Source organism: Epinephelus lanceolatus, chromosome 6 (assembly GCF_041903045.1).
Source record: "Epinephelus lanceolatus isolate andai-2023 chromosome 6, ASM4190304v1, whole genome shotgun sequence".
NCBI classification, from domain to species: domain Eukaryota; kingdom Metazoa; phylum Chordata; class Actinopteri; order Perciformes; family Serranidae; genus Epinephelus; species Epinephelus lanceolatus.
The window spans coordinates 44826582-44839928 of NC_135739.1; the positions used below are offsets into that span (position 1 = coordinate 44826582).

The window sequence follows — 13347 nt, forward strand, 5'->3', positions numbered from 1 at the left end:
ATTTCCTCTTCATGTCTGCCTTTTCAGAGGCAGACTTACGCTTCCTTTCGGCCTTTGCCGGTGGGGCAAGCAGAGGCCGCTTGCTGCTGTCGCTCTCTTTATTTTCCATATCGAAACTCATGTAGCTGAATCACTCAGGGCCTTACAAACCACTCATACTTTCAAATGCAGAGGGGGGTTGGGACGAGGCGGGACGAGGAGCAGAGGAGTGTAAAAATGGAGCGAGGGGATTGGACGGAGAGTAAGAGAGAGAGAGTAGGAGTAACTCCCATGCGGACCGGATGACTGTGATTGGTCAATTTCTTTGCAGGCCTGCAGCCGCCAGAGAGAATGGATTTTTTTGGTTCCTTTTGCTCTTCACATTGTGTAGCTAGCACTATTGGGCCATAACCACAATCTAAATGATGTTAACAATAATGATCAATCTTTCTAAACGTAGACCATAGCTTTAAGTATTTTTGTCAGTTTTAATGACCTGGGGCCTCATGTACAAAGACCTGCGTGGATTTCCTACTGAAACATGGTGTACGCTTGCATCCAGAAAACGTCATACGTACAAAAATATCCAGATGTATGAATCTGTGCGTACACATGAATCCAAGCACATTTCCTTTGTACATCCCAATCAACGTGGAATTGAGCGCCCATGTTGGAGTACCCGACCCCTCCCTGTCCACGCCCCCATTTAAATATGCAAATCATATTTAAATGAATCCTGCACCTGAGATTCCCCTCTCTGCACGATCAGAAAACTAAAACAAAAGAATGAATAAGACAGGGAAAAAAAAAAATCTTCACAGAATGCGAATTTGAAACGCTACTCATTTAAGTGGAGGCGCGCAAAGATGTACTTTTTGGCACGCTGTCCTCCGGCATCAATACAAAACACAAGAGGAGTGAGTGGGAGAGTGTGTGTGAGGCTGTCAATGCAGTGGGGTCAGAAAAGCGTACACACGCAGAATTAAAAATGAAGTGGTCCGACATTAAGGTGGACGTGAATCAGAGGAGGGCTGCCCACCGCCAAAGTGTGGCCAAAACAGGCGGGGGGACAGGAGAGGAGGAGCTCACCCGTCTGAACAGAGAGTCGCCTGGGGTCAGTTGAAAGCAGACAATTAATTATGTGAACTGGATTTACAGTTTATATTTGTTAATTTTATACACCACTTAGACGGATCACACACTATTGTCTATTGTTGTAAATGAATGCAGAAGTGCGCCGGGGAAGAGGTGAGGCTGATTAGGAAATGTCGCACTTTACGCATGGGTTTATTGACATGAGTACTTTACACACAGAGACAATCAGGGGCTTGTTCAAAAGCTCTGAAGCTGTAGTTTAAAAAACAACAAGTCACTAACTTTAACCACTGACTAGTACTGATGCTGTGAAGGCAGGATAACATTTGGGGGTGCACATATTCAGTGTGCATCATGGGGATTGATATTAGGACAATTAAAGGAATAAATTATTTACTCACCAAGAAGCCACCCATCGCGCACAGTGCCAGCTTGTAGTCTGTTCCCAACCATGCTGTTACTCAGAATGTATGAATCGTGCGTTGAACCAGGCCACCTCGCCACAATGTTGGTTAATTGCATTTGCGCATCACATATGATCTGGACATTGATCGAATGAAAATGCTTCCTGTTGACAAAAACAAATTCATCCTGCGATGGCGCTTTTATAATGTGTGTGCAGTCGATAGCTCCAGTAACATTAGGAAAAGCGGCTCTCGCTGCAAATTGCGCTTTAATGTTGGCCTGTTCAGCTGCATATGGGAATTTGATATACCTGGCTGACATGCGGATAATTCCGTCCCACACAGCTGGCATGACTCGGCTCAGGGTCGACTGGCACAGTCCCGATCGGTCGGCCAGCTCCCTCCGGAATGTCTGTGTTGCTAGGAGTCCCGGTGTGGTCAGCACCTGTATGGATACAGGCAGCGCATGGCTCCTCGCTGTATCACGGTCTAAGGTCGGCCGCAGCTCTGCGCAGAGTTCCAGGAGGATTGACCTCAGGAACCAATGCGGCAAATACTGCTAAAACGTTGTTAACGGTATTTTTGGCACCACTTTCGCATGCTTTTATATCCACTAATCTAATAGCAAACACGTGGGTGTGTTAATTGTTCATCAGTGTTAATTGTTCATGTGTCTCTGATGTGCACATCACTCTTGAGAACTAATTGTTTTCACATTTATTTATTATAACAGTTTCCCAGCATCACCTCTAAGTGTCGCCAAAGGATCAACAGCTGTAGAAACATGCGTACGTCAGCCATGAAGTTGGCGTGAGGCACCGCACATTTCCACGGTCATTTCACTCTTGATACATCTGAATTTTGCCGTGGAAAAGGACGTACGCCACGTTTTTGTGCGTACGCACCCTTTGTACATGAGGCCCCTGGTCTCTTTGTTTTTGGAGAGGAAGAGACCTCTGCTGATAATTTGACTGCTTGTAAACTTCCTGAATTTCTGGATCTAAAGGTATAAGAGAGAAAAGTTGGGCGCACATTGGCAGGTGCTGGGCTAGCAGCCTGTAGCAGATGGGCCAAACAGCATTAGAGGAACACTGCTTTGTAACATTAAACTACTTAATGTTTCGGTGTTCTTATTGGTTTTAATGACCTGGTCTGTTTGTCTTAGACCTCTGTGGATCATTCGGCTCCTGGTAAAACCTCCTTAACAATGACCAATGAAGAAATCCTAACAGGGAGTTCACACTTGGCACATGGGAGAAGTTTCATCTGATTGTAATCTGCAATATCTCAATATACCCTATATATTGAGTCCATTACTGGTGAACTGTGTACTGACCCAACAGAAATCAGTGATGACTTCAGTGCATTCTACTACTCTTTATATACATTACATCAAGGATAAGCCATGCCACCAAATTCTGCTTCAGCTTTGCATCAACAGAAAACGAGATGTGATCTTGCCACCCAAAATCATGGGAAAACTGGTTGCTCCTAAATTTGAAGGTGTTACAATTTACATGTTAGTGTCGAACATGTAAATTGTTAAGACAGGTAATGAAAACCTGCTTTTAACTTTCACACACAAAAAGCTCCATGTTTTTGACAAAATGGCATAAGATACATCATAAAAATCTGCATATGATGGAACACATGAAGTACTTAATTTACAGGATTTTAAGTCCCAAAAAATTGGTTTCAAATCCTGAGTACTTCTTTATAACATCAAATAGCCTAGTCATGACTAAAAAAGGCAATAATCAAAATGAAATTCCACAACTTTATCAAATTTTGCTTCATATCTCTAAATAAATTGGGACTCAGAACAATGTGACATCTTTCAATATTGAGACTAGCCTACTTCAAAAAATAAAATAAAATAAAATAAAATAAAATCTCTCTGTAAAATAACTAAAACCAAAATTAGGTGTTTATGTAGTATTTTCCTACAGCTCACAAGAAAAAGCTGAATGAGAAAATAGGGATTCAGGGGCATTTAAATAAAGTTAGGAGGAACATGCTGGGCATTTACTGGATATTTTCTTCAGCCTTTTGTGATCCAAAGCATGTCTGCATGAATATTTAGTGGTGATTTATTAGTTCCAACAGCCTGCTGTGTTTGAAAATGTTGTAATTTTCCATCAATATAAAGAAAATGTGGGTATACTTTGCTGGTTTCCTCGTTTGACATGATCCAAAGGGACCATTTAGCATGCTTCAGTTTGCTTAAAGTAAAAGAGGTTTAGCAGGCAATTCTTCTGTGTCCCTGAACAAATAACAAAAACTGCTGACTTTTGAAGGCGGCCGATGAAGCAATTTATCCTCTAGCATCAACATGGCAGCTAACATGATTTCATACAATGAAAGTGTATCGTATACACGATACAGGCTTCCATAAATACAATAAAAGGAAACTATTTAATGTTGCCCTAATCTGTGGGTTTTTTTGGATACATTTTACATCATCTTAACATGTGACCAATGAGGGTGACAGTACATACCCTATAAATCAACCTATTTAGATTACTACTTAGATTTATTCAATTTTATCAGGTTAGTTTTTTCACTCAAGAGTGTAGATGTTTAGATTTTCCAGCCTTCATAAAGAAAATTAGTGTGTGTGTGTGTGTGTGTGTGTGTGTGTGTGCGCGCGTGTGTGTGTGTGTGTGTGTGTGTGTGTGTGTGTGTGAGGGAGAGAGAGAGAGAGAAAGAGAGAGTCTGTGGAGACTTTTGAAAGATGATTGGAGCTGCAATCTGGCACAAAAGGTGGAATAACACTAGAAATAAAGTTACTTGCTATGTTTGTCATCATTGAGTTAGTGTGTTTGAGTGACTCTGTGTGTATGTATTCAGGTGTCAGCGGGTATGAAACCTTGCCCAAAGAGCATTTTGATTGTTTTGGGATAGTTTTATGCCTCCATGCCAACGATACCCCCCTCTAGAGACGTGATGTTTGTCCATCTGTCCGTCCCACTCTCGTGAATACAATATCTCAAGAATCCCTTGACGAATTGCACCCCTTTCATTCTGGTGAGCACAATGTCTCAAGAATTCCCCTTGAGAGAATTTACTCAAATTTGGCACAAACATCCAAAGGTCAAAGATCAAGGTCACTGTGACCTCATAAAACATGTTTTTGGCCACCGTTCAGGAATATGCTAATTATGACAGTTCTGGTAAATACTGTATTTCAAGACTGCTTTGATGGAATTTCTTCAAATTTGGCACAAACGTCCACTTGAACTCAGCGATAAACGGATTAAATTTCCGTGGTCAAAGGTCACTGTGACCTTGTGTTCACTTTGAAGCTGTGCTGTTTGTAAGAATCTTTTGTGTTGCCAGGGGGAAGATGTGTGTGAAGCCTCCATGTTTTAACAGACATGTATGTAAACTATAACTGTGACTTGATGGGTTCGCAAAGGCATACAAGCATGAGGCGGTAATTCTAGTTTATTTTTATATCCATTTAGTTGAGAACAGTGTTGAAGGACGGGCTTGTGTTGTAATTATTGGCAGAAGCTGTCCCCCACCAGCCATGCTATTTTTCAACCAATCCTTTATCACTCTTATCTTTTCCCTCTTGCTTGTTTATCTCACAGGACTGCCACAGCTCAGGTGATTCTATGCCAGAAGCACACAGTGATTGTCTGTGTTTCACCATGTCACTGATATAGACATACATACATGGCACCTGGGAACAGATATGCAAAAGGCCCCACCACCTCTCGTACACGGGAGCAAGACAAACAGACTTTGTGGTGATTTTTGCATGTTTTTGTAGTTTTGTATCTCTGTGTGGCAATTTTGTGTTTCTTTGAGGTCATTGTGTGTATGTTGGGGATGTATGTGTCTCATTTTGTACCTCTTTATGGTATTTTTGTGTATTTTTTGGGTGTTTTTGTCTCTTAGAGCTCATCTTGTTTGTTTTGGGTTGTTTTTGTGTCTCTTTAATGTCATTTTGTCTCTCTTTGGAGTCATTTTGTGTATTTTTGGGTTGTTTTGTGGCTCTTTGTGGTGTTTTTGTTTCTCTTTGTGGTTATTTTGAGTCTATTTCTCATTGGTACATGTTAATTTGAGCGACTCTTTGGCAAATGAATGTCAGGGAGGCCTCTGGGCCTGTACCCGGTAGGCCTGTTCAGTAATTCCATGTCTGGACCTAGAGTAACAATGCAGCGTGACTCTTGTTGAGCGCATGGTTTGAGGCCATGTTGAAGTGTTCATATGTGGACACCTCATGCATACACCAAGCGTCCTCTCCCGCCTACCACTCCATTAGGTCCCAGGGAAGCTGAGCCTCCCTGGAAGTGACGATTTTGTCACATTTATCCAATGAACGACTCGCTTTGCTGCATGAAAAAAACCTGCTCAGTGCTGTCTCAGGAATGCTTGGAGGCTCCGGGTCCACTGTGCTGACACGAGAATTTATGACAGGTGTACATTGTATGTATCAAGCATTTTAAAACTGGTGATAAACAGCTGACATTTGAACATCATAGTCATGATGTTAAACACATCCTAGTGCACGTTTAATGCAATGTAAATTCTTATTTTAAATTCAATAGTGCATATTTGACCATTTCTTCTATGAAATTTTAGGGGAAGTTTGGCCTCCTTTGTTGTCTCAGAGCAATCACCCCTGCTCGTAGGTCGTGTTGAATCATGCAAAACCAGCCTATACATTTGCAAAATGTATGTTTTTTTCTGAACCTTGGTTTGGCCCAAGAAGTGATACAGTTCACCTGAAGGTCTGAGATCAGTTAGCAACAGTTAAGAATGGATGTGCTCCTTTCAGTCATGCTCACATGGCTCTGTCCACATGTGTCTTGTTTCTCAAAAGTCCTGGATATGTCACAGCAGAGTTCAAAATGTGTTTCCTGTCATAGTGGTAAACAGCTGCTATTCCCAACAAGAGTAAACAAGTGTGAAAGCAGAGTAGCAGTGTTGAAGATGGGGACGATCGAGTTGACTCAAACAAACCTTGTGTGAAAATAGTCTGATGTGTATCTGTTTGTACATACTGTTTGTGTAATAAGTGGTAAGTGAAGTCACACCTGTGTATTCCTGCTGAGTGCAGTTGCAATGTTAGGTCATGAAATATCTGAACAAGAAAATAAAGGCATTTCTCAGTATTTCTTTCTACAGCAAAATGGTTCTAAAATATTCTTTTTGACTGTGCAGTGTGATGGTGCAGCCATGTTCCTCATTAAAACCACCACTCCCCAGACTTCAAACAGAAATAGAGCACATGATCATCGCTAGTGAATTTAGGTCTTCACTCACAAATATAGCTGGCAGATTTGGACACAGAGATAGAGCAGCCAAACACGGCAAGAAAGAGGAGGAATCATTCTAGTGAAGTTGGGGAGCAAGAGTACAGGAAAAGGTTTGTGATGAATATAAACGGAATAACAGTACAGTTGATGGCAAGGTGTGGTTAAGTTACTTTGGTCTAGTCTGAGAGTGGACTCGGATTTTTATTTCAAGACTGGTCAAGATTACAACTACTGGGATATCATTAAATTGCCTGTGCAAAATAAAAGGAGAAATTTTCATTTGTCTCATTTGTTTTCTTTGGGCGTTATGGCAATGTGGATCTTTCAGATCGATTTAAGGGGTGACTCTGGTTTACATGTTCCACATTCATGATGTAGATGGGGACGTTTCATCGGACATTCTCTCTTTGTTTGCTTTGCTAACTTCAAGCTAAATTTATGCCCTTGTGAATTTTTTGCAAGTCTGCGTGGTGCTTGCTGTGGCTGGCGTTGAACTGTGGTGGTGTGTGGCTGTGAGTCACTCATCAGGATGAGGAATTCAACTCACCAGTCTGTAGACATTCCTTCTGCCGACATCCGACTTCTACTAGCTAGGCGGGTCAAGGTTTTTAAATGTAAACGTCAAGGAAAAGATGGATGAGATGGGCACCAGCTCAACAAGCATCCTGCCGACCATTGTAAGGGTGTTTGAAGATACACCAGTTTCCAGCAGGATATCAGGAACTGTGATATGCTTTGATTCACCAAAACTTGGCTAAATCCTGGACAGCACCATTCAACCAGGAGGCTCTTTTTCTATATGCTGATCCAACAGAGCAGAGTACTCTGGCCAGAGAAGGAGAGTAGGCATGTGCTTTACAGTGAATAAGGAATGGTGTGACAGTGGGAAAATGAGCTGCTCTCCTGTTCCTTCTATCGATCACTACAATACACTGTCTAGAGGTGGCTGCAGAGTGAAACTGCCCGTGTTTGGGAGGAGTAACCATACGGCTTTCTTGTTGAGGACAGGATGTGTGGACAATTAAATCATTCAAAAATCAGAAACCATGGATCACCAGATGCATCCGGAAACATGGACAAGTAAAAAGCATCAGCCAACAATGTGGCTAAACTACTTGCTGCACAAGTTAAAGGACCTGGTGGGATCATATTTCAGTAAACTGTACCTTGTATAATTCAATGTGACACTGTGTGCTTGATTGATCGATTGATTGATTTTATCATAAGTGTGGGACTTACACTGGTCTTGGTCTTAGTCTTGACTTGGTCTCAACCCACCAAAGTCTTGGTCTTATCTCGGTCTCAAAATACTCAAGTCTTGGTCATGACTTTATCTTAATTTACATGGTTTTGACCACTACACTGACAGAATATTGTTTGGTTCATTCAGTCATAAAAAAGGTTGCTTCCGAATGTAATCTTCATAATATATGTAACATAATTTCTAGTGGAGCAGATTGCTTTGAGTCAAGTTTTTTTAGGTGTCTATAGGGGATGAAAAGAGTTTGGGAGCTGCTAGTATAGAAAGATTTTAGTCACTAGCCCCTTTTTACACTGCCAGATTTTCTGCGAATGTTGGACCGTTTTGCCGGCAAGCTGCGAGCGTTTAGACACACAGAGCCAGATTGGCGAGCTGATCGGAGGTGCCCAATTTTCCGCCTCGTAGGTTAGTCATATTGGCGGAACCCTTTCAGTATAAACAGACCAAGGCGGCCTTCCACAACGGGAGGGGCTGTTGAAGACTTGTGGGAAGAGCTGTTGATGACGCCACATGTGCGAGCCACTGGCGGTGGATAAACAGGAAACAGCTGATTGCAGGAATTAGCGAGCAGTTAATAGCAAGAGGGAAACACAAACCTGACAGACACTGTAAAGATGAGCAACTGTGGACACAAGGAATTGCACGGCCTCCTTGCCCTCGCAAATGAAGAGGCCATTAACGGTCAGATGACAGGGATGGTGAAGAACGGGAGAGAATAGCCGAAGGACTGACTAGCCGCAGCTTCCCTCCCACGTCACTTGTTACGTCACACGCTGAGCTACGCGTTTTGTTACTTGTTCACACCCCCCCCACTGCCCCGAAAAAGGCACATTTTGTATAAACAAAAGTAGGTAGGCGGCATTGTGCTGCACTCCCCGATTTTGCTTTTATACTGCCAATGCTGAAAGAAGACTGATTGGGCTGTCCTGCAAATTTGCACAATTCCTGTCTAAAAAGGGGTTCCAGAATCAAACTGTTACTGTGTAAGACTTTGAAATACTGAGAAAACAGACTCATGTTGCATGGAATTCACTTTTCAGTTACAATAAATATACTGCAAACACTTATTACTCAGTAATCAGACCCTCTATGGACACCAATTCGATTATTCTTCTTGTATTTCTTGATATGTTTTTGTGGTGTGTGTGTGCGTTTTAAAGAACCAGAGAGGAGGTATTTTCAGTAGGAAATCTATAAGCTTGTTCGTGTGTGTGTGTGTGTGTGTGTGTGTGTGTGTGTGTGTGTTGACTGATACATAAACTCATATCTTGGTTTCAGAGCCTAACTTTCCCCTGTTCTTATCATGTTTCTCTAATTACCTTCAGTTAGCTTGTGGTGCACGCTAAATTATCCATGATCAAACACTCTCATGCACACACGCACACAGAAATTGGGAGTGTACACCTCTTGTCTGTATATCACACACTCCAGTTTGATCTATATCTCTTGTCTTTTTTCGCCCTTTTCTTCCCATTATGATTCTCCTGCTGCTGATGTTGTAAACGTCTGTACTCCTTGTTGTTTCATACCTCACTCATTTCCCACCTTTCTGTCTGGAATGTGTGTGCGTGTGTGTGTGTGTGTGTGTGTGTGTGTGCGCGTGCACGTGTGTTTGTTGCTGAGAGGAGAATTTAGTGTGGTTTCACATATAAATGTGAGCTACAGTATGTCTATAGCCCACAGTGTGTATCTCTGTACATGTGTGTAATCACGTCGTATCTTCCTCGTCCCATGGTGTTTAAGCTCGTTGAAGGGTGTGTGTGTGTGTGTGTGTGTGTGTGTGCGTGTGTGTGTGTGTGTGTGTAGCTAAATAGGATTTCCTCAGAGTATGAAATCTGAAGGTGAGCTCATCCAGGTGGAACATTGACTCCTAAGCAGTGTGGAAAAAAAATACAAAAATATATACTGAGGAAGACTAGCTTTCATGTTCTACATCTCAAACACGCACACGCACACACACACACACACACACACACACACACACACACGAACAAGCATATAGATTTCCTACTGAAAATACCTCCTCTTTGGTTCTTTAAGGCGAGAAATGAATTTGGCTTTATTTCCATTCATTTGCTTCCTTGTCTCAGCAGTTGTTTTTTATTTATTTTATCTTTTTTACCACACATTATATATTTTAATTTCACTACTATTGTGCATTTAAATCTCTGTAAATGCTTTTTGAAGTTTAAAACAAATCTTATTCTTCCTTCCCTTGATTTTTATTTATTGCAAAACAGTTGGCTGCCTTGCACGCACAGCAACTAATTACACAAAATGAATGGTTTCCTGAAGCATGGAGCTCTGAAATGGGACAAATATTTCAGATGTGAGAAAAAGACTAATTATTGGACTCTCTCTTTTTTGTGTTCTTTGCAAAATGTTTGTAAAACAGGAAACATTTTCTTGTCTTCTACCAACAGTAACAGCAATCACATGTAATACATGCATGTTGCATTGCATTATATGACAACCATATCCCACTAGACAAGTAGTAGTCAAGGCACAGTAGCTAAGGTGTGCTGATCTGAGGAACAATTATGATAATTGGTGTCCTTTTTGGAGAGTAGATGCATGTCAACACTGGAAAATAGGACAATTGCATATTTAGACATGCTGATGTGTGGGCTCCATAGATGTGTAATAATACCTAGATACTGAATCCCAAGATGGTGCCACTTCATCCCAATGGAGTTGCTTGGCTGGCGCCTGTGTCAAAAAAAAGTTTCTGGCTTCCAGGTTTACTTCCACCATATGCATCTTTCTGAATATACCCAGTAGCGTTTCTCCTGTTGGTCCCATCCACAAGTTCCTGCACAGCTCATAGACGTATTATTGTGATGATGTCACAGATGTTTTTCTTGGCCGCAGGAAAGTTTTACAAATATAAACCATCTTTTATAATGGTGGTCTATGGGGAAAATGCTTTTTGGGCTGCAGGGGATTTGTTTGCTGCAATAATGCAACTGGCCACTGGAAAAAACTGGCTGCAAGGCTGACCAGCGTTCCTAGGGGACTGGCGGGGTCACATTAAAAAATGATAGGCATGGGTGATTTGACAGGCAGCATATACCAGAGATGTGTGTCGCCCCTAAGTCGTCTGACCCAAATCATTCACAAGCATAAGAAAACTTTTTTCTGACAATCAACTAACCAGAAAACTCAAATCTGGTGCAAAAAATGCACAAATCATACATCAAACTATGCCTTATGACTTGTACATTATTCTCACAATATCACTTCAAATATAGTTCTGTAAGGGCAAACATTCAGGTCATCAAAAGCAATAACATGGCCTACAAATGATACATATTTTTGGAAGTGTCAACCATATTCAACTTTGATTTTCAATACAGAATTCATGTGTCAAAATATCCCTTACATGTACTTCATCCTCTTACTGTCATGTATTTGAACATAATAATGGACAAGTGTGAAAGTCCCCAGTTTATGCTCCATATGGTCCATAGGATGTAAAATGGAAGAACCCCTAGTTACTTCAACAATTAGTTTAAGAACTTAGAAGAATTCCATGATTACAATGCTAGAGCTAGAGGTAGATATCAGAGCTTTTATGGATTCAAAACTATGATATATATTTATTTTATATTTGCTGCTGCTACAGAGAGGAACAAACTACCTCTTGAAATGAAGGAGATGCAGAACCGACAGTGCAAGCCTTTATGAAAATGGCCAAACAAGCTGCTAGAAAGCATCTCCAAATAAGATCATGGTCGTTTTGTAGCTGGCAAACAGATTTCTCAAAATGTCTGTATATCTGTGAATGGGCTGTTGTGTTAGGATGTGGCACTTGGTGATCAAAGCATTTTTTCACTTTGGCTATTGAACAGCTGTCTCCATTTTGTTATGTAGTGGAAGGTCTGATAGAACATCAGGAACCACAATGGAAATAAGTCTGGGGCTGTTTGCACAAAACACCTTAAGTTTGTTCCTTATGTATGACATTTAAGGTTTATATGAAATACCTTGCCAAGAACTCACTGGAAAGATCCATAACTGTAAAGGTACTGGAGGAGCACAGCTATTGAAAGTTGATTTGTCCAACTCCAGATGTTCACAATCATAAATTGATATCTGGTACCTTGAACCAAAATCATTTGCCCATACTTAAGTGTGTCCATCAGGTTCTCCTGGTCATGGAACACACTTTTTGGGAATACTTTTTTTCTCATTGAGCTCCATAAACCAGCAATGTTGCAGTTAACATAGAGTCAAAGGGACCTTATGTTTTTTGGGTTACCAAGGTCCAATAGTTTAACAAACTTTAAGCAGTTCCTTAAGTACAAGACCAAATTAATGAGAAAAATGTTAATCGTTAAGTAAACATTTTAAGGAAACCTTAAAGGGATAGTGCACCCAAAAATGAAAATTCAGCCATTATTTACTCACCCTCATGCTGAGGAATGCTCTGGTGAAGTTTTAGAGTCCTCACATCCCTTGCGGAGATTGGCAGGGGGAGCGGCTAGCACACCTAATGGCTGACGGCGCCCCAGTTTAACGTCCAAGAACACAAAATTGAAACCACAAAATATCTCCAACATGCTCATCCATAGCGATCCATGTGTCCTGAAGCCCCGACATAAAAAGTTGTTTCGAAAAACGTCATATGAACTCTGATTTAGCCTCACTGTAGCCTGTAGCTCTGACTGCTTCAATGTGCTCCGCGCCCACCTGTGCGTGCTTGCGCAAGACCTGCGAAAGCATGAGCTTTGCTTACCCGTGTTTACATCATGTGACACGTGCACCGCAGGGAGTGACAACAGTAACCACAGTAGCTAAAAGATAACTTGCACTACGGTCTTTTAGCAAAGCACAGCCCAACATGTCTGAAGACTTTGAAATTGAGGAGGAACAGCATTTCTTTGTAGAGCCATATTTGTTTGAGCCCGAGTATACGGACGTGGAACTCAGGCTACCCATGAGCCTAACCCTCAGCCAGACACAGAATACCGGAGTCGAGCACTGGAAACCTGGTCGTGAGAATCTGGACATCAGTACTGAGGAGACTGCTGCTCTTCAGAGACCGTGCATCACCGATCACCCTGAGCGCACGCACGTGAGCACAGAGCACAGAGAAACAGTCAGAGCTACAGGCTACAGTGAGACTAAAAACAGAGTTCATATGACGTTTTTTGAAACAGCTTTTTATGTCGGGGCTTCAGGACACTTGGATCACTACGGATGAGCATGTTGGAGATAATTTGTGGTTTCAATTTTGCGTTCTTGGACGTTAGTCTGGGGCGCCTTGCCGCTCCCCCCGCCGATCTCCGCAAGGGATGTGAGGACTCTAAAACTTCACCAGGGCCTCCGTCAGCAT

At 41.7% G+C, this 13347-nt stretch overlaps 1 protein-coding gene across 2 annotated transcripts in view; it reads left to right on the forward strand.

Annotated features, from left to right (window-relative positions):
• nlgn1 (neuroligin 1) overlaps positions 1-13347 on the forward strand; it is a 521705-nt gene that overhangs the window by 38488 nt on the left and 469870 nt on the right. The window lies entirely within an intron of this gene.